This window comes from Macrotis lagotis, chromosome 4, assembly GCF_037893015.1.
Source record: "Macrotis lagotis isolate mMagLag1 chromosome 4, bilby.v1.9.chrom.fasta, whole genome shotgun sequence".
In the NCBI taxonomy this organism is placed as follows: domain Eukaryota; kingdom Metazoa; phylum Chordata; class Mammalia; order Peramelemorphia; family Peramelidae; genus Macrotis; species Macrotis lagotis.
In genome coordinates, this window is record NC_133661.1 from 130,390,091 (window position 1) to 130,412,368 (window position 22,278).

The window sequence follows — 22,278 nt, forward strand, 5'->3', positions numbered from 1 at the left end:
GCTCAGTCTAAAAATCTATTCTTCCTTAATCACCACTTGTTTCCCTTGAATCTTGCATGGTTCCTAGAGAGAAGTTCTCTTATAATGGTGAAAGGATCCCATCATCACAGGGAAATTTGATTTTTCTGAAGGTGAAGAAGTTATGGGGACGTGGTACTCTTCAGGGTTGCTGTGACTCCTGGGAAAAGATCAGGAAGATACTTGACAGGAGAAGTATTGTGGGAAAAGTTCTGTATTTTCAAAAAGAATTTGAATCCTACTTTGTCACCTTACTGAATGTATGACTTAGTCACTTCATTTCCCTGAGACTCTATTTTCTTTATTGTAAAAGGTATGTGATGAATTCAATGACCTCTTACTTTAACTTCCAACTTTGAATCCATGATACTAGGCTGAGATGATGCCATATAACTCTGTAGATTCTATTTCTGAATTTTGCAGTCCCCAAATTTCTCTGTCAAGGCAGGGCTACTTCCTTTGGAAAGATGTATGGTCCTTTCTAAGATCAACTTAACTTAGTAAGGGGAAAACCAGATGGTTGCTTCTTCTTTGGCCATTAGACTTCTTCTTGTGCTACATAGCTATGAAATGTTCAAATTCCAGTGATAGAGCCAACTGTGAAAATTCCTGACAGACAAATTGAGGTTCATTATCTGTAATTATAGTCTCTAGAATTCCATTCGTGTCAGACTTTGCTTTCCAATATTTAGTGATAGCAGCTGCTGCTGTTTGTAATGGATCTAGGTCTCAGAAACTAGAATAATATTCAACTACAGGACAGTATTCCTTATGACCCACTATAGATAAATTCACTCTTTTCTGTCTTGAGGGAATGATTTAAGTGTGATGGAAGCGAGAATAAGAGAGAAGGTTGGTAGGAATTCTCTGTGATTAAAACAGTTTTCTGTCTTAATTGTTCATTGACTTTCTTGTTTCTGTGTGATCACAACAAAAATATAGTGGATCTTATTTGACCATTAAGATAATTAAATAATTACTTAAGACACTTTATTAAGTATGACCATTAGGTTTTGAAAATCTATGAGAACCTTAAAGTTTTAATTTGCGAAGTTGTATACTAACTCTCAACAATATTGTCATTGCTCAAATACTTTTTTGGAATTTCTTTTTTTGGGGGGATTGCTTTGAGAGTCTCACAATAAAATTAATGTTAATAATTTCTAATCATATTTGGTTCTGACCCAACTTATTTGCCAAAGTGGCCTTTTAATGACTTCTGGTTGTTTCTCAGAATCAGTAAATGTTTGTTGAAGATAATTGAATTGAAATGCCAACATTGAGAATATTTAAATATGCCACAGAAGATAATACCCAAAGCAGAGAAAATCCAATATACAATGAATCTGTGATCTCATCAATGTGGGAACTTCCTGGGAGGAAACTCCCTCTATCAAGGTAACTCGGCAATTAGCCTACATTTGTTTCCCAAGACAAATAAGTTGAATGACTTTCTCAAGATTACAAAGTTTGAATCAGAGCTAGCCATTGAACTCAAGTCTTTCTGACTTTGTGGCAACTTTCTCTCTACTACCTGATAATACTACAATGCTTCTCATTAACCTTTGTCCACATTCTCTCATAAAAAAGTGAGGACTTTTTCCAGGTTTCTTGATATTGTATGTGTTCTAGTAGGACTTGTCTATCTGTTGTCTCTCCTTCCTGATACATGATCCAATCACACCCTTTTCTGGTCATGAATCTGTTTGATTATCCTACAGTGAAAAGACACTTTAAATGCACTAAATGGAATTGAGCCAGATAGATTTGATTTCAAATCCCACTTTAAACACTTACTAGCTGTGTAACCCTGGGCACAGTGATAGAACCAATTGTGAAAATTCCTGACAGGCAAATTGAGCTTCATTATCTGTGACTTAGTCTCATTATCTATCAAATGAAAAGGTTAGACTTGATAACCTTAAAGATTCTTATAATTCTCAAATTATGATCTTCAGATATTTCTGAATTTTGAAGCTATTTATGGAATTGCTTCAAAATATTTCTCTCATTATCCCTTCCTCTTGCTTTCAATTCCCACAAGTGATCATCCTCTAGGATTGATCAAAAATCATTATTATTATTATTATTATACTACTACTACTACTACTACTACTACTACTACTACTATTTCTGTGTATCTTTGCACTTTCTCTGTAGGGTGTCATTATGCTCATTAACCACATGTTAATCATAATAGATGCTATAACAAGATTGTTACTCCTTTTAGGAGGCCTGTTCTTTAACCAAGTTCTTCCTTTTCCTTTTTACTAGCCCAGAAGATCTGCTAATACCCCAGACCCATGTTGCTTAATTTTAAAAATGAAATGATGCAGAACCTTGTTTCCCAGAATGCCACCCTGTTAAGCTCCCTTTTTGCTCATGGTAAGCAGCTTTTCAAGGCTGCCTTCTAAATATTAGAGAGAGAGAGAGAGAGAGAGAGAGAGAGAGAGAGAGAGAGAGAGAAGGGAAGGAAAGCCAAAACTGAACCACAATTGTAAGGCAATTCTGTATATTGTAACTTTCAGGGCTTTCAGTCTGGTGCACAATTAAGTCATTAGCACAGACATTTATACTAAATGTGCAATTATTCAGGGACTAAATACAAGATTGAGGATATCTAGGACTTTATTTCTCTCTTTTGCTGCTTGTTTTTTTTTTTTTTTGGCAGTTTTGCTATTCATTATCCTAGAGGTCCATCAGAGCAATAAAATAAGTCAACAAGTAAATATTTTGCACTTGTATATATTATACTAAGCACCATAACTATTTCCTTTATTGATAGTTATCATTTTCTCCATGTCTTCTCATTCCACTGGATTCTTATTCACATCTTTCCTTAAGAAATTTCCATAAGCATTATGATCAGAAACAAAGAAATAAAAGACGTGGGTCTTACCCTTTAGGAGCATGTAATCATAAGAAGCATAACACATTGGTAAAAAGTAATAGCATCAGTAACAACAATAATGCTTCCCCTGAGCATAAAGAAAATGAATTAATATACTAATCCTTTTATTTATTGAACTATAAAAATTATTATTTTGTTCACTGGTTATAATGGTCTTTTTAACAGTGGATATAACTTGTCTTTGGACCATGTCTATTGAACCTAATTGAAAAACAGAAACAAGATAATAATAATACTTTAAAAGTAATTATAATAAGTATTGAAACAACCTTTTAAGCACTACAAAACACTTTTTAATATGTTGTCTATTTAAGCTTTACTTGTTGGTGAGGTAGTTGTTAATATTGGTCCAGAGGGATTGTAACTCCCTAACAGTCACCCAGTTTGTATTGATCAGAACCAGAATTCTGAGCACAGGTCTTTCTAATTCCTCCAAGTGGGAAATAAGCCTCTTGGCAAGGGGGAAGTAATGATTTGGTTTGGTTTTTGTATCCTTACTACCTACTTTAGTGCCAGATGCCAATAGATATTTAAATTTTATTTGTTAGAAGTGAGGTGTAACTTCAAAGATGTTGGATTGTTTGGTTTTCTATTGCCCAATATTTGTTATTTGTTGAACTGAATTGAAGTTTAGCCCTTTACCTAATGTTCCAAGTTATAGCACTTAATTTAAAACAAACAAAAAAAAAGCAAAACTTAGCAATACACTTGAGTGCACAATTTTATCATGTTGAATGAGTGCTCTAAGGAAAAGTATGATTTTTAAATTAGAGTAATCAAAACAATGCACTGTGTTTTTAGCCTGATTTCAAAGGGAATGGGAAGAAGAATATGTGAAAGCATAGAATTAGGAATGAGAGTCAGAATGGTTCAATTTGTAGTTAAGTATTTATTAGTTGTTAAGTATTTATTATGTTGGAAGTCATTGAACATGAAGTCGGAAAGATTGCTGGGCGTTAAACAAATCAAACTCAACTCAGTAAGAATCACTGTTTCATTACAGCTTTGGTGATTGGCTAGATGGAAAAGTTGAAGCCTTTAGAAAAAATAAGGAAGTTAGATTATTCCAGTTTCCTATAATATATTTTTACTTCTGATTTTTTCAAAGCTACTTTCTTCAGTAAGAAAATTGTAAGTGACATGACCAGTTCCTTCATCAGTGCTGACCTTAGCATTTTTTTGCAAGGCAAATGGGGTTAAGTGGCTTGCCCAAGGCCACACAGCTAGGTAATTAATAAGTGTCTGAGACCAGATTTGAACCCAGGTACTCCTGACTCCAGAACCAGTGCTTTATCCACTATGCCACCTAGACAGACGCCCCCTGACCTTAGCATTTGTTAGAGAAGGTTATCTAAGGGTAAAAAATACTATCATTATGTCTTGGAGCTCAGGTTCTTGACTTGATCACTTTAACAATCTGAGGTGTCATAGAATAATGAATAAAACACTGGACTTTTAAGCCCAAAACAACTTGGGTTCAAATCCTGCCTCAGATACTAGTTGTATGATTCTTGGCTAGTCTTGTAGTATGTTTTTCTCCTCTGTAAAATGAGGGGGTTGATTCTGTCTTTGAAGATCCATTTAATTCCAAATCTATGATCCTATGCTTAATTTATACTCTCTATAATTATACTTTTCCTTGTGTGCATTACAAACTTTATTGTACAGAAATTTCTAAGATCCTTCTCCAGAGACACATCTCCATACCCTTAAATTGTTTGTCTAGTTTATGCCTTGTTTTTGCTAGGCCTATGATGAAGTCCTATTGATATTAACACCTTGATATGTAGAACCGTCTACATTCAAAGTTCTTTGGCTCTGTAACTGAGAAATTCAAAAGAACTAGACTGTTGATGAACTTTCAATTTATGTTAAATATTTAAAATGTTTTTTAAAATAGATATTTGAAGTAGTCCCATATATTTTATTATTTATAAGCTAACATATATAATGTCCTTAATAAATTACATTCATGCTCACATATAATGCCAATGGGTATCATATATGTACATGAAAATGTGAATGCATACATTCACACATAAATCAACTAACCAATAAGCATATATTAAACACCTACTGTGCTTTATGCATTTTGCTAACTCTTGGGTATGCAAAGATAAAAATGAAACAATTATTATCAAGGAGTTTACATTCTTTCAGGGAAGATAACATGTAAATATCTAAGTATATGCACAATAAATATCTAAGTATGTACACAATAGAAGGTAGTTTAGGATAGAGGACTCTAGTAGTTGGAGAAATAAGTAAAAATGTATCATGTAGAAGGAATCCTTAAGTTTCAATTTGGAGGAAAAGAAGGTTTCTATTAAAAGGAAATGAGAAGACAGAGCTTTCTAGGAATGGGGATGGCCAGTTTAAAGAAAAAGAAATGGAAGATGTGTGTCTGCTAAATGTCAAAAAACCCAGATTGGACAAACAGTAGAAATAAACTGAATAGGAAAGTAGCATGATCACTTTGTCAGTGGAGAAGAAGAAGAGAACCTTGGGGTACACTCATGGTAAGGGAGCATGATATGGATATTGAACCAAAAAATAAAGCTATCAAACATAGAGGAAAACAATAAGGGAAGAATGTCATGAAAAACCATAGAAGACAACTTATAGGAGCAAAATGATTAACAGTATCAAATGATACAGAAACAAGAATTGCGAATATGATTTGACAATTCAAAAAACATTGATGAATTTGGAAAGGGTAGTTTCAGTTAGTGATGATATCAAAAGTCATATGGCTAAGGGGTTGAGAAGTGGATGAGAGGAAAATTGGAGATACACAATATGGATAGTTTTTTCTAGGAGCTTGACTGAAAAAGGGAGAATGGATATAGAACAATAATGTGAGATGGTAGCCATATAGAGTTTAAGGAAAGGAGAGACTTGGGCATGTTTATAACATGCCCATTTATTTATCTATGTTTCTATCCTTCTATCATCTTTCTATCTTATCTATCATCTAGCTAGCTAGCTAGCTATCTTCTTGAAAGCAGACTGTCTTTGTTGCTTGTTTGTAAGTTAGCCTGTAAACACAGTGCTTGATAAATACTAAGCACTTAATAAATATTTCTTCATTCATTCAATTCTCAAACATACAACTACTTCTATTTTGATGAATCTATGTTCCTGTTAACAAGGGTTTATTCCCTTCATTGCTGTAGATTGTAATTCCTCTGAATCTTTTCAACCTACATGATTCTTATCTATGACGAATCTTCCCTTAAAATATTCTTGTATGTGCTAGAGGTCTTTCTCTGTTTCTTTTAATATCTTAGGTCAAGCAAAGTAGTACTCTTATTGCTTTTCATTTTCATTACTCTTTTCTCTTGTCATGCAAGTCCTGGTGTGTGCCACCACTCTACTACCTTTGTTGCCTTACCATGTCTTACTTCCTTCCAAATACTCAGCGATCCAGCCAAACCAGTCTATTCTGTGTTCCTGATTATGTTGTTAACCTGTCTGCATGTTTTGTTTGTGCTATTTCTTTATACCTAGAATTCCTTCCTTCTTTCTCTTTGTTGAATTCTTACCAATCTTTTTGAAAACCTCAGATTCACATTTAAAAGATGGCTTTGGTTTAATTCTCAGAGTAATTCTGTGAGGCTGGTGATATTTTTATCTTTACTTTACAGATGACAGGGAGCCTCATACAAAGTTGAGGAATTCCCACACTCACACAGTCATTAAAGTGTTCAACTCAGGTCTTCTTAACTCTAAGACCAGTGTTCTTTTCATGATTGCCTACTTTCTAAAAGTGAAGACTTTTTTCCTAGAAGTCCTGAATTCTGGAGAACAATTTTTACATTGCAGTTGTTTATCATATTTATTCCTAGGAGATTGGACTCAATGAAGAAGAGAGCTGGTTAGAGGACCATATCTTTTAATACTTTGTACTCACAATGAAGTTATCTAGGTCTAAAATTTTATCTGTTTTAAGCAGGACTACTATGATGTAGCATATCATTGACCATGGGTTAAAAATTAACTTAGTAATTTAATTCTTTAAGAATTCAAGCCTAGCTTAGTATTTTACTATAGAATAACCACTTAGAAGACTGGAAACAACAGCTGGTTGAGGCAATGCAAAAGTTACATGCTTCATTCTTGGCAAATCTTGTGAATTTTCCCTGGTTTTTATAAAAGGAGGGATTCATCAAAGTTAGTAATGGGGATGATATAATAGGTCACAATGAGGCCAGTACCCAAGAGGCCAGAATAAGATAGTGTTTGGTTGAGTCTGGGTTTTAATGACTCAAGAAATGAGGCATACATTGCTTCCTACTGGAGTCAATTTTACTGTCTAATAAGCTCTGAGTAAGGTGCAGTTTCCCAGTCTTCAAGTAAAGTTTTTCTTTCCTTTTCCAGAAAGACTATTGATTCCCTTTCATTCTTCAGGGGTTTCTCTCATGGACTTGGTACATACTGGGCAGAGGAGAGCAGCCTATTTGTTTTTCTCCCACATGTCCCTAATAATTTATGTAGAGATCTGGTACTGCCCTGAAATCCAGTCATGACATCATGTATTCCCACCCATTCATGTGCTCTCCACATGCTCTTCTCAAGTTGATTTCATTGAGACTTAGCTCAGCCACTTAAAAAGCTCTCTCAAAACAGAGCTCTCTATAAACTATTTTGAGGATTGACTGTTCCCAAGCAAAGTGCCTCTCTAAAGTGAAGGATTTTGACTAGATGGTCTATAATATACCTCTCCTGGCTCTAACAATTTGAGAGTTTTAGTACAAAGTAACTCTTTCTTTACTATAAAATCTGTAGCTAGCCTCTTAAAAATACACAGTGGTAAGACAAGTAATATGATATAGTACAAAACTGAACTCTGATTCAGGAAACCTGGATTAAAATACCACCTTCCATCTTTGACATCTTTATAATCTTGAACAAATCACCTTACTTTTTTGACGCTCAATTTACTTATCTTATAAATGAGGAGATTAGACTCAATGATTTCTGAGGTCCATTTAAACTCTAATTTTGAGGTGAAAAGATGGGAAGGTACCCATTAGGGGGCATAGTATTGAAGTCCATAGAATTAGAAGCATATTTGTGAGGGAAATGAAGCATGATCCGTTTTAGTTTATCCCTGGAAGGAACTTACTAATGGGGAGAAGGGGACCAGCATGACAGGGAATATTCTAGAGAGAAAAGAATTCAAGTACAGATGGAAGATCATTAGTGTGAAGCCTGCTGAGTCATGGTGGTGAAGTCTGTAAATTTAGACGTGTAGTAGGAGGGGAATTTTTTTGCTATCACAAAATGTATTGCTATCAATGTGTTGGTGAATATGTTGCATTCCTGTTTGCCATTGATTAACCTCATTGGGGCATATATCCAGCAGTATCATCTTTAGTTCAAAGAGTATGGACTTTAGAGTAACTTTCTTTGCATAATTCCAAATAGCTTTCCAGCATGATTAGACTAATTCATAACTCCACCAATAATGGATTAATGTGTTCATCATTCTTCAATCCCTCCAAGATTGACCATTCCCATCTTTTTTGTTTTCTTTGCCAACTGCTGGATAATCTCCTGTAATTTCAAGATTGTTGAATTATTTAATTTTTTATTGTGTAATACTTAATATGCTGAGCGATTCCAGTTATAAGACATCAATTTAATGAGCATTTTATTTATTTATTTTTAGGGGTTTTTTTTGCAAGGCAAATGGGGTTAAGTGGCTGGTGCTTTATCCACTGCCACCTAGCCACCCCTTTAATGAGCATTTTAAAGAAACATGACTATGTTCTCTGTGTAACTTAGTATTCAACTCAATGAGAGAAAAGGAGGTGCAGGAAGAAGAGGAGATGAAAGAGGAAGGAAGAGAAGGGGGGGAGAACGACAAGGAAGAGAAAGGGGGAGAAGGAAATAGAAGGAAGAGTGAAAAAATGATAGAGAAAGAAGAGAGGATAGGATAAGAAGCAGAAGTACTGCCAAGGGAGGAGTGAAACAAGAAGAGGGAGAGGGAAAGAGAATACTACAAAGACAAACTTCTGTTCATTTTCATGTCAGAACAGACCCAGGTCACTGAGCAAAGTCAAAAAAATATTTAAACCAAGTTTCTAGGCTATCAGAACAGGGAAGAAGTAGGAACAGAATTATGAGCCTCCTCTTTTCACAGCTTCCAGAAAAGAGAGCAAAGATAGGAAGAGGGCTACCAGGATCCTGCTTCCTGATAGGAGAAAAGGTCAAAAACTGAAACTCCAAGAGTCCTCCCTACTACTTCCATTTTAATTGGTTCACATTTTCAGAGAAGGGCAGCTGGGTGGTGGAGTGAAAGGAAAACCAGCCCTGGAGGCAGGAGAACCTGACCTCAGACACTTGACACTTACTACCTATGTGATGGGGGCAAATCACATATAACCCTAATTGCCTTGCTTCTGAGGTCATCTTCAGTTGTCCTGATTCTTATATGACTATTGGACCCAGATGGCTTCTGAGAAGAAAGTGAGACTGGTAACTTAGTACAACTCTCCCTCATTAAAATCCAATTCCCTTGCTTTTCACGGCATCACCTCTCTGATGTCTTGGTCTTCTTTGAACGAAAACATTATCATGATCACATTCTCAGTCATAGGTTCCTTCTTATTTTTACATCTTTAGAGGTGATGCAATGCCTTTTCAGAGCAAAAGCTCTACCAGTAGAAGTCAATTTGGAAGCAAGTCTGATCACTATTTAATTAACAGAGCTCCAATTCCCATTTCAAAGTTCATAGTATTAACTCTATAGGATTCCACCTTAAGTTCATGAGAGAAAGAAGACTCCTTAGTCCATGGGAAATATCCATGTACTGATAGAATTGAGGTTATAGAGGGTTAGGATCTTCTAAGATCCCCATCTTCATGTAAACATCCAGAAGATGCCTGATATTAACTCTGATACTACAAAGGAGATTGAATCAAAGGACACCACGATCTCTCAAGAATCAAAATTGTGGATGACCCAAAAAGCAATAGAAAGTCCATGGTGGGCACAATTAAGCAAGAGTTTGTAAGATATTGTTAGCTTCAATAGAAGTCCAGTAAAAGGCATCATCAGGAGCATGTTTGACACCAAAGGGAGGTCAGTTAATCATGTAATGAGAATGAGAGATAACAAATGAATGCTCCAGTTGTTATATTGGTATGTACAAAAATTAGAAAACTTTAAGAAAGACATTTAGAGATCTGATTAGATTTTCCAATGGAGTATTTATCAAAAGACTTAGACAAAAATTATGTAATATTGAAATATGGGCTATGCTATCTATAATCATATGAAAAATTGTTCTAAATCATTATTAATTAGGAAAATGCAAATGAAAACAACACTGAGGTACCATCTCACACCTATCAGATTGGCCAACAAGAACAAAAAAGGAAAATTATCAGTAATGGAAGAGATGTGGGAAAACTGGGACACTAATGCATTGTTGGTGCAGTTGTAAACTGATCCAATCTTTCTGGAGAGCAATTTAGAATTATATCCAAAGGGTAATGAAACTATGCATACCCTTTGATCCAGCAATACTACTATATCAGCAATATCATGAAAATGGGTAGAAAGTCCACATGTAGAAAAATATTCATAGCAGCTATTTTCATGGTAGCAAAGAATTGGAAATTGAGGAGATGTCCATCAATTGGGTAATGGCTGAACAAATTGTGGTATATGAATGTGATGGAACACTATTGCTCTATAAGAAATCATAAGAGATAGGATTTCAGAAAAGCCTGGAAGGATTTACATGAACTGATGCTCAGTGAAATGAGCAGAACCAGTGGAACATTAAACATACTGACAACAACATGGGGTGATGATCAACTATAATGGATTTGTTCATTTCAGCACTACAATAATCAAAGACTTCTAAAAGACTTGAGATGGAAAATACCATCCATATTCAGAAAGGGAATTGTGGAGTTTTTATGCAGACTAAAGCTTATCATCTGCAATTTTTAAAAGTTGTCTTATGGGGTGGCTAGGTGGTGCAGTGGATAGAGCATCGGCCCTGGAATCAGGAGTACCTGAGTTCAAATCTGGCCTCAGACACTTAATAATTACATAGCTGTGTGGCCTTGGCAAGCCACTTAACCCTATTACCTAGCCAACCCCCCCCAAAACCCCCTAAAAGTTGTCTTATGTAAGTCATTTTTTTCTCTCTCTAACTTTTTTCCTTCCATTTGGATTTGATTCTTTTGTCACAGTAAGATTAATATGAATCTATGTTTAGCATAATGGTACAAGTTGAGTCTATATTAGATTGCTTTTTGTTGGGGAGGGATGGTAGAGAGAGAGAAAAATTTGAAACTCAAAACCTTGCAAAAAGTGATTGGTGAAAACTATAGTTACATGTTGTTGGAAAAACAAATAAATAAAAAATTATAATGAAAATAATGGGTTTATGATCTGCACTAGTGAAGGGAGTGTCCATGCTTGAAGTTATAATATGCCTAGGATGAATGAAGTTTTTCTAGAAAATGCTAATATAGGGATAGGAGGTAAGTGAGAGGGGAAAATCCTCTCTCATTACAGATATCTGTCCCTCATCTCACCTTGTGGTTTCTAACCACAGACTCTGTGGGGGATGGACCATTCCCTTTCCCACTATAAATGCACCATTGATCTGATTGTTTTGTATACTATTGCTACTACCCTTTCTCCCCATCATGGACATCATCAACATAAGATTGTCTTCTGTCTCATTTGCTTGTTATGGTTGAATATCATGAAGGATTCATAATTAAAGGATCATGTGTCCTTTGAGGTATTGAAGAGGTAATCAAATTTTATTCTCATGTCCCTGTAGCCCAATTTTTAATAGACAACATGTCTGGTTACAGGATATCAAATTAAATGATGTTTATAGAAAGCATATCTGCCATGTAACTCAACCTTCAACTCTATGACTATTAAGAAGGGTGAGAGAGAAATATAAAACAAGTAAAAGGAGTGGAGAAAAGAGAATGGAAGGAGGAAAGTGTTCTCCCCTCAATATTAGCCCAAGGTTGGCAGCTGAGGAAAAACAAAGTAAAATTATGAGAAATCCAGAAAATCATTGCGGGGGGGGAGGGAAACACCTCCGGAAATGTAGGAGAAAGCAAAGGTCTGTAAGCGGAAATAGATAAGAGACTGAAAGTCTAAGAATACAGGAAATGGGAAATAAGTAGCCATCTCCGTCAAATCCTAGGACAATCATCATAGAGAATGAACTTCACTGAAGTGAGCAGAGAGAATGTTGAGAATTGTGATAACCATGTGCTACCATTTCTAAGAATTCTTTCCCACAATCACTAATAAGTACAATTCAGTGAAAATGTGTAGTTTATTCATGTCCAATCAACAAACATTTGCTGCTATCTTATCTATTAATCACTCACAGTAGGTAGTATTACATAATGATTAGAGTGTTAGATTCAGAACCAGGAAGACCTGGATTCAGATTCCCATCATTTATACTACCTCTTTGACCCTGGTCAAGTCACTTAAACTCTCTGATCTTCAATTTCTTTTTCTGATAGGGTTGGACTTGATGACCTCCAAGGTTTCTTCCAACTCTAAATTATTATCTTATTAATCTATGATTCTATTTGTAATGTCTTTTGGTAAGTGTTGAAAGACATACAAAGATAAATAAGATGTGATTCCTACCATTTCTTATTCTAATTGGATAGATAAGATGTAGACAACAACTGTTGACAAATATACAAAATAGCCTAGGAGAAGTAAAAATGAAGTGTTATGGAGCTTTATGAGAGATCAATATTATTTCCACTTTGGAGAGTACCAGAAAATTTTTGAAGGAGTTGGTATTTGAATTGGATCTTCAAAGAAGGCTAAGATTTCCCAAAAAGAAAAGCTTGAGTATAGGTACAAGAAGAGTGAAAATATAGAAAGTATTTAAGAAATCAAGAATAGTTTAGGTTGTTTGCTTTCAGTACAGTTCAATTCAATTCAGTCATCATGATTTAAAATTGTATTATGTATAAAGAACTATGTAGTTAATGAGAAATGAAAAGAAAACCAAAAAAATTACAATTTTCCCCTCAAGGAACTTGTAATTAATAGTGTAATCTGACATATGCGCAAACGGTAGAATAGAACAAAGTTGATAGTAATAAGAACAAAAGGGAACACCATGATGGAGTCAACTAGGAAAGTTTCAAGGAGAAAGTAGCACCTGAGCAGAGACCAATGCTCCTCTTTCTATCCTATTAGAAATAAGAGAAAGGAGGAGTTTAACTAATAGATATGTAGAGGGAGTTCATTCAATACATGGACTTAAGGGAATATATTGATGAGTTGTTACACTATAACTAGAATAAGGAATGAATAAGCCTGAATGTATGCTACCCAAGTGAGCATCTAGGTGTGTGTGAAGGACGGAGTATTTAAATTTGGATTCAGGAAGCCCCGAGTTCAAATCCTGATTCAGAAACTTACTTGCTATGTGACCCTGGACAAATCACTTAATCTGTGTCTCAATTTCCCCATCTATAATAATACCAGCTACTTCACAGTTGTGAGAATCAAATGAATTAGCATTTAAATCACTTTGTATGTTTTAATACAGAATATCAGTGCTAGTTATTACTACTATTATCTTAAGATATTTTCAGCTAATAGATATATTCTTGCAATAATCCAGATTTGGCCACTTGTTGAATTAATCTACCCAAAAGACCATAAACTTAAAAATTTCAAAATCTCAACCAGATATAGAATAATCAATTTACTGGTACTTGGCATAAGAAACTTAGTTCCATTTGTTCTTTCCATGGATTGAAAACTCCCTGCTAAAGGAGGGCCAGTCTCCATGTGCTCTATTTCTGCTTGCATATATACATATATCTTGGTGATGTTTGTGGCAAAGCTCTATTTCTGCCATGACAACTGATAGACAATATGGAAACCCTACAAATGGTGCTTGGGGTTTTTGATCCCAGCTGTGACACAACTTTGTATGTTATTTACAGTTAGAGGAAATTTATATGTGTCTGATACTTAATAGAGCCTGGACTGGGAAATCAGAAAGATGTGAATTCAGATTCTGCCTCAGTTACTTGGTAACTGTGTGACTTTGGGTAAGTACCTTAACCTTTCCCAATTCAGTTTCCTTTTCTGTAAAATATGGATAGTAACAATACTAGTCTCAGAGGATTGTTGGGTTAAATAGCATAATTATATTAAGTACTTTGCAAAGCTTCACATGCTATATAAATGTGAACTGTTGTTGTTGTCATTGTCATTGTAGTTGTATTTGGAACAGAATCTCAGTGGAAATGCCAACAAACTTGTTGTAATGCTTAGCTCTCTTATATCCCTGGATGGTAAAAAGGCTAGATTTTATCAAAAAACCTATTCCTATTCTATGAGTATGACTCTGCCTTAATGATGGTAGTCAAGAGAAGAGTTCACTTTATCTCCTATGCTAGACCTCACATTATGGTGGAAAGATTCCTGCCTTGTTTTCTGAGGCAAATCTTATTATATCTAGCCAGAATTACTTGTTTATCTCACATTTCTAGATTTTTACCTCCTGGTAAAACATTCTCTATTTGTCATCAATATATTATTACAAAAAATTCTTTTGCTTTTCCTGAATTCTGAATCACACTCTTCTCTTTCCCCTATACCATAGTACCTTGGGACTGTCTAGGGAGAGGAATAGGTTGAAAGAATGTGTCCTTGGAACTCCTGAAAGTCACTTTTTTACATCTTGAGAAATAGGTGCTACTGGAGTTGTTACTTGGATTTAACATGTGAGAAAATCGAGACTCAGGTATATTAAGTGACTTTCCCATGCTTGCACAACTGATGTCAGAGGTGAAGAATAAATCCAGACTTCTAAGTTAAGTGATTTTCTATTATACTTTGCTGTTTTCAGGATGGTATCTCCAGGGCTATATTTCCTACCAGTCACAAAGACTATCCATCTCTATTTCTCCCTGTAGAATTTTCTTATCATAATTCAATTCAGTCACCCACTCCAAAATATAACCTCCTGTACAAACTATGATTTTCACCTTGACATTGTTTTTTTTTTTGCTCCTCCTCACTTTAGTTCCAGTTGTTAGTGTCTACAAGGGTAGCTGGAAGCCACCCAGGCTGGCTTTTGAGCAGCCAGCGACAAAAAAAGCAGAGGACCAACCACTATCTCATCCCTGAGGAATTTTTGAATATAAGCGACCAGGTCTGGCTATCCTCTCATAGCTTCTGCATAAGATTATCTTCCTGGAAACAGACAAGTTGCTATGTCCATTTCCTATTAATCATTCAGATGATAATCAATCCATCAACAAATATTTCTTATGGTCCTGCTCTCTGCCAAACACTATGCTAGGTGCTAGAGAAACAAAGACAAAAATGAAATAGTCTTCTGTCAGGGAACTTAGATTTAACAGGAATAAATAATATGAACTTTACTTTTAAAAGTTGCATATCAATTCTATACAGTGTGATTTCTGGGGAGGACACTTACAACTGATGGAATAGGAATGGGATAGGTTTTCTATAGGAGGTGCACCTAGAACTAAGCTTTGAAGGAAACTAGGGATTCTGGTAAGGCAGAAACTTAGCATCTCAGAACTGGAAGGGACCTCAGTTGTCATTTAGATCAACTCCTACATGATTAATAATTCCTTCTTTGATATATTGAAAATTTTTTATCCAGCTTTCACTTGAAAACCTCATTTGAAGGTACCTCCTGAGGAAGCCCTTTCTACTAATGGATGGCAGTAACTTTAGAAAATACTTCCTTATATGGAGTCAAAATTTGCTCCTCTGCAACTTCCAGTCATTGTTTCTAACTCTGTTCTCTGGAGGAAAAACAAAATAAGTTATTAACTCTTACAGTGACAGCCCTTGAGGTATTTGGAGACAGTTATTCTGTTTCAAATGTCTTCTTTTTTTAAGATGAAACAAATACCTTTTGTTTCATTTCTGATTGATTTCTTTAATCAATCCTTGTATAGTACTATATGGTGGGTTTTTTAACTTTTCTTTTACCTTAAGGAAGTCTTATAATGGATATACTTGTGCTTCTCAATGTTCTTCCAGATATATGGTACCCAACACTGAATATTTTGCAAATGGTTTGATCTAGGCAGAGACCAGCAAGGTTATTATCTTCTTCATGCTGGATATCATGTCTCTTTTAAAGAAACCAAGCTCCCATTGTTCTATTAGAAACCAAGAGGCAAAACAAAGAAATCAAGAGCCATGGGATTTCAGAGAAGCCTGGTAAAATTTGCATGAACTGATGCTGAGTGAGATGAGCAGAACCAGAAGAACATTGTACAGCCTAACAGCAACATGGGGTAATGTTCAACCTTGGTTGATTTGCTCACTGTATCAGTACAATAATCAGAGACAACTTTAGGGGATGTGTGATGGAGAATACCATCTGTATCTAGAGAAAGAACTGTGGAGTTTAAAGGAAGACCAAAGATTATATCTTCAATTTTTTTTAAAACAAAGGTATTTTATGGATTACATAATTTCCCTGTTTCTAATATTCTCTTCTTAAGGATATATATTTTTTCTCTCAACACATTCAATTTTGGATATATACATATCATAGGAACAAATGTAAAGACTATCAGACTGCCTTCTGTTGGGGGGGAAGGAAGGGAAGGAAGGGGAGAAAAATTGCAAAATTCAAAACCTAGCAAAAAAAAGATTGGTAGAAACTACTATTGTATATAATTGGAAAACAAATAAAATATTTATATAGAAATGGAAAAAGAATAAAAAATAAAGAGACCAAGCTCACATTAGACTTTTTTTGTGGGGGAACAACCACGTAAACTCATTTTGAGCTTGTAATCTGCTAACATTTTCATGTCTTTTTTACATGAACTGGATCTAGACAATTCTCCTTTTGTACTTATGAACTTGAAATTTTTGAACACAAATGTAGATTTTTACATTTATTTTTATTAAACTTCTAGTCAACTCATCATGTTGAGATATTTTTGACTCCTCACTCTGTTTTGGTTTGTTTTTGTGAGACAATGGGGTTAAGTGACTTTCACATGGTCACATAACTAATAAGTATCAAGTGTCTGAGGTCAAATTTGAATTCAGGTCCTCCTAACTCCAGGCCAGTGTTCTATCCACCTTAGTCACTTAGCTGCCCCTACTTCTGACTCTTTTGGTAAGATTTGATACCAGATTTGAAAATAGGATAGATATATGCCAACCTGTCTTTCTGAAACTTTGATCCATTGCTCCTTGTCCTATCCTTTGACACCAATCAGTATAAACCTTGTTCCTTTTGCACATGACAGCCTTTCAACTACTTAAAAGCATTATCAATCAATGGTTGCAGTGATTTAGAACTAGAAGAACTGAGATTAAATCTTAGTTCTTTTTGGCTTTTAATTCCCTTGTCTAAAATGAGGAGATTGAACCAAATTATCTCTGGAGTCTCTCCTTTTCTAAATAAACCTAAGCCTTAAGGTACAAATCATGTGTTACCCTGATAGGGTTTACTGTTCTTTATTCTGTATCTACCCTGTACTCTTTTATTCCTTGTTATGACAAGTCACTTTGACCCTGAACTATATATCCTCTGAGCTATCACTCACATGATGGATGATGATGAAGCTGTGGTAAATCAGCAGAAAAATATTATTCAGGAGTTCCTTGACTTACAGAGGTAAGAGGACTGCCATTAGATCTAGTAGAATAGCAAGGAGCTAGATACACAATAAGGATATGAGACCTGGAGTATTTCGTATATGCCTGTGTGCCCTCAAGCCTTCGGGAGGCATACTAGAGAGATGTATTTTGACCTTATTGACATGATTGAATTGGGAAGGGGGAAATGGATCTGCCCTTCAGTTTGAAGTCAGGTAATATGAACAGTCATCAAAAAGACTAAGTCTTTATGTTGTCTTCTGATCAGTATAGAGGTCTTGGCCTGAATCTTTGATCATGAAAATAATTTTTCCATTTGTCACATTGACTTGCATGTAGATGCTTTAAAAAAATTCAAATACTGACCCATCTTAGCCCTTTGGATAAGGATCCAATTCCAATGATTCCTAAAAAGCTTCAGAGTTGATCCTATATGTGGGGATTAAGTGTCCCTACCAATTTTAGAGAGACATGGAGCGATGGAGTCAAGTAGTTGAGTAAATGAACAAATAGAGAACTTTGTAACTATTTCCATAGAAGGTGGCACACTTATTTGACCACAAAGCACTCTGCCACTGTCTGGGTGATCATGAAGAATTCATATTTCCTCTCTGGATATTTTATTCATCTATACAATAATGAAGGGGATTAGATGACTTCCAGAGTCCCTAGTGACTTTAAAAATCTATGAGTTTTTTTTTTTTTAAATCTCAACCAGGGTCAAGTTATTTATACGCTGTCTCCAAGCTACAGTAGGATTCAGCTATGTGTTTAAGTGCCCAACACATCAGCATTACAAGTATTGACACTTCCACATGGAACTCACACCTAAAGCTAAAATTAGATGAGACATTAGAATTGATAGGGTTTTTCTTTTCTTTTTTTTTTAAATAATGGAACAGAGTTGGTAGATTTAGATGAAAAGAGATTAAGAAATTTATTCTTATCTGGCATTTCAGAGGTATATCCTACATATTTTCTCCATAATCACAGTTCATTTACAAAGTACAGTGACAAGAATAGGAAATGTATTCTATAATCACCTTTGTTTATAGATGTCAGTTAACCTTAGAGGGGTAGCACTAGCAGCTGGGAGACAAGGAAAGGTTTCCTGGAGAACATAGTATTTGAGTTGAGTCTTGAGGGAAACCTCAGTAGACAAAGTTAAGAAGGGAAGAGAATTCTAGGCTTGAAGAATCTCCTTTGCAAACTGAGATGGAAGGTGAAGGGTTAGGTTGAGGGACATAGGCTAGTATGGCTGTTGCTGTAGATTCTACAGTGTAGAATGTATGGAGAGAAATAATGAATAAGAAGACTAGAAAGAAGAGGAAGGGGACAAGTTGTGAAGAATTTTAAATGCCAAACATGGGAATATAGATTTGCTACTGGAGGTACTAGAGTTTATTGAATAGTGTGGGGAGGGGGTTCCCTCCATGTTACACCTTTGGAGAGAATTACTTTGGCATTTGAATAGAAAGTGGACTAGTAGGAAGATTAGGATTAAATGGTCATTATAATAATCCAAGTCAGAGGTGATGAGGACCTGCATTAGGGTAGTGGTGATGAGAGTAGAAAGGAACGGGCAGATATGAAATGTGTTGTGGAATTAGAAATGACAAGACTTGGCAACTTACTGGATATTTAGGATAAGGGAGACTGAAGAGTGAAACCAAGATTGTGAACTAGAGTGACTGGGAGGATGGTTTTGCCTTCAATAGTAATAGGTAAATTCAAAAGAAAAGATCATTAGTTCTATTTTGAATATATTGAGCTTGAGATGTATATGTGGAATTCAGTTTGAAATGTCCAATAAACAGGTTGTGATGGGGTATTGGTATTCAGTAGTAAGATAAATGCTGGATATAGAGATCTGGGAATCATCAGCATAGAGATAATTGAGTGGGAGTAGATGAGATCCAAGAGAGATAATGTAGAGAAAACAGAGAAAAGGACCCAGCATAGAACCTTAGGGGACACCTGTGACCTGGATAAAATTCCAGCAATAGAGACTGAGAAGGAGCAGTCAAACAGGTAGGAGAATCAAGAGAATCAAGTCAAGAAAACCCAGAAAAGAGATAGTATATAGGAAGAAATATTTTTGTTGTGTTAAAGGCTGCAGAGAAGTCAAGAAGGATTCAGATTAAGGAGAAATCATGAAATTTGGCAATAATGATAAATAATAGATGGTGTAGCAACAGAAAGTGCATCAGAGTCTTCTTTCACAACATGACTAAAATGGAAATATGTTTAATATAGTTGTACATGTGTAACATATATCAGATTACTTTCTCTCAAGAGGGAGGGGAAAGGAAGGTACAGAGGGAGAAAAATGTGGAACTCAAAATCTTATAAAAATAAATACTATCTTTACATGTAATTGGAAAAAAATGAAAAGAGTATCAGCCTGGGAGTTAAGAGACATGGATTTTTGTCCTAACTTTGTCATTTCTAACATTTCTAAATCCCAGCTTTCTAATCTATAAAATGCTCCACAAATCCACAACCTTGATTAGTTGCAGCCCGCCTTCACTTAAATCCAATTCACTCTCATGTTATGGCATCACCTCCCTGATGTCATGGTTCTCTTCCAATTACAAAGGACAAACAACAACAAACCCATTAAGAAGGATGTCCTCAACCAGACTGCTGATGCAAACCTGGGAATTCAAACTTCTCCTGGGCCTGGATATGTGTAGTGGAAACCTCTCTCTCTTGGAAGGAATAGTGGGATTCAAGTTGTGGCAGAAATCCCATACTTATGCAGATCAGCATCTGTAGATTTTATCTACAGCACAGACTTATTTACAGCTAGACTTGGTATTTAAAGAATGAAGTGAAGCATCCAGTAAGAGATAAGGGTAAAAGTACTGTCTTACCAAAGGATTGTGCAGACATCTCAAATACAGACAAACTTTGAAATTGGAACAGGATCATAAGAAAAAAGATCAGAGATGTGAGCATTTCTCCAGAAGGTTAGGGAAATAATTTATATTTTATGAGGGTTTTCCTGGCTATTGCAATTTTTGTACATAATTGTTCTTACTCAGGGGACTGAAAGCCTTTCCTCATCCCCTGAGTTATTAGGATTTTCTCTCTTTCCTCCTCAAATTGCTAAGTATATATACGATCTTTTTACATATTATAATGTCTCCAGTTGTAAATAAGTTCCTTAAGGACAGAGAGACTGTTTCAATTTTACCTTTGTATCTACAGAACACAGAAGTTACTTGATAAATATTTGTGGACTGGATTGGGATCACATTTTCTGACTCAAAAGCTGTCTCTCATGAAGTGATTTCAGGTACTTTGAGATTCACTTCCTCTGACTGGTCTTGCCAGGCATTTGGTGATTGAATCTTCTCAAACACGGCCTCCTCCTCTTCCTGCCTATGTCCTAACCCTAGGGTTAGTGAACATAACTCAAGTAGTCTCTTAAGACTCCCTTCCTGGGTGGTATTGGTCCCTCAAAGCTTCTACATAATTCACCTAACTAATTTTTTCCCTGACCCAGCCTATGTTTAGTTTAAACTTCTGCCCAAACAGCTTTAAGAACAATCCCACCCAGCCAGCTGGCTTTGGCAGAGCTGCCACTGTCTCATCTGAAAATGAACAGGTCTCACAGTTCACTCAGAACCTGGAGCTGAGAGAGCACACATTCCCCACCAGAGACTATTTCAATGGTAGGCTCTTGGGGAAGGGTGGATTCTGAGTAATAAAAAGCTCTGGAGTTCTGACTCAAGAAGCAGCAGGATGTGTTGGGATAGGTGGCTAGCAGTTTCTGAAGTGTGCCTCAGCCTTAACTTTGCCATTTGGGAGTTTCATTGGACATCCTAAAGAAGCCTGAGGATTTTATTATCCTTTCCCGGATGGCATGATGCAGCCAAAACACAGTATGTGTGTTTTCAAAGGACTCAGGAGGTATCCAGAGCTTTAGTCTCCAATTCAATCACAAACATATAACAGGAAACTGCTCAGACTTTTTGTTGCTGCTTGGATGCTTTCTGAAGGGAACAAGAGCAGCCTCTCGTGGCACCTACTGGGAAATGATTTTGAGATTCTCTTCTTTTCCAAAGATATATCTATACTTCAATTGGAAGCCTGTGGGAATTCAGTTTTCCAGTTCAATTCAATCCAGTCCAATTCAGTTCAATTCATGGGAAGATAGATTTGGGGATAAAAGAGAAATCAGAGGCCATTTAGTCCAAAACTCTTGATTTTACATATGAAGATCCAGAAAACTTAACCAGGTTTAACAGTGAATAAATGGCCAAAGCAGATTTTCTTTTAATTTTCATCTCCTGACTAAAGATTTAGCATTCTTTCTACATCCCCAAGCTCTTTCTGAAGTAATAGGAAAATATAGTATCTCCCTTCTGAAAACTCATCAGCCAGGGAGGTAGTAGGTCTATATGGCTGGCAGTAAGTAGGAGAGCTTATACCTAGGGTTTGAAAAGCATTTTGCTTAGGCTATGACCCCGAAATCCAGGTCTGGGTTGAATTCCATTAAATGCTACTTATTTTTTTTTCTGAGTACAAATAATTTGTTCTGAAATCACTCACTGTTCTAAAGAGATTAAACAGCATATCAGTCCCTTCTTTATTCTCTGGATCTAATTTCTTAGGTGGCTTTAAGTAGCAGTGTAACCCTGACTCATTTCTGAGGTCATTAAAATAAATAAATAAGCAAATGGTTGAAAAA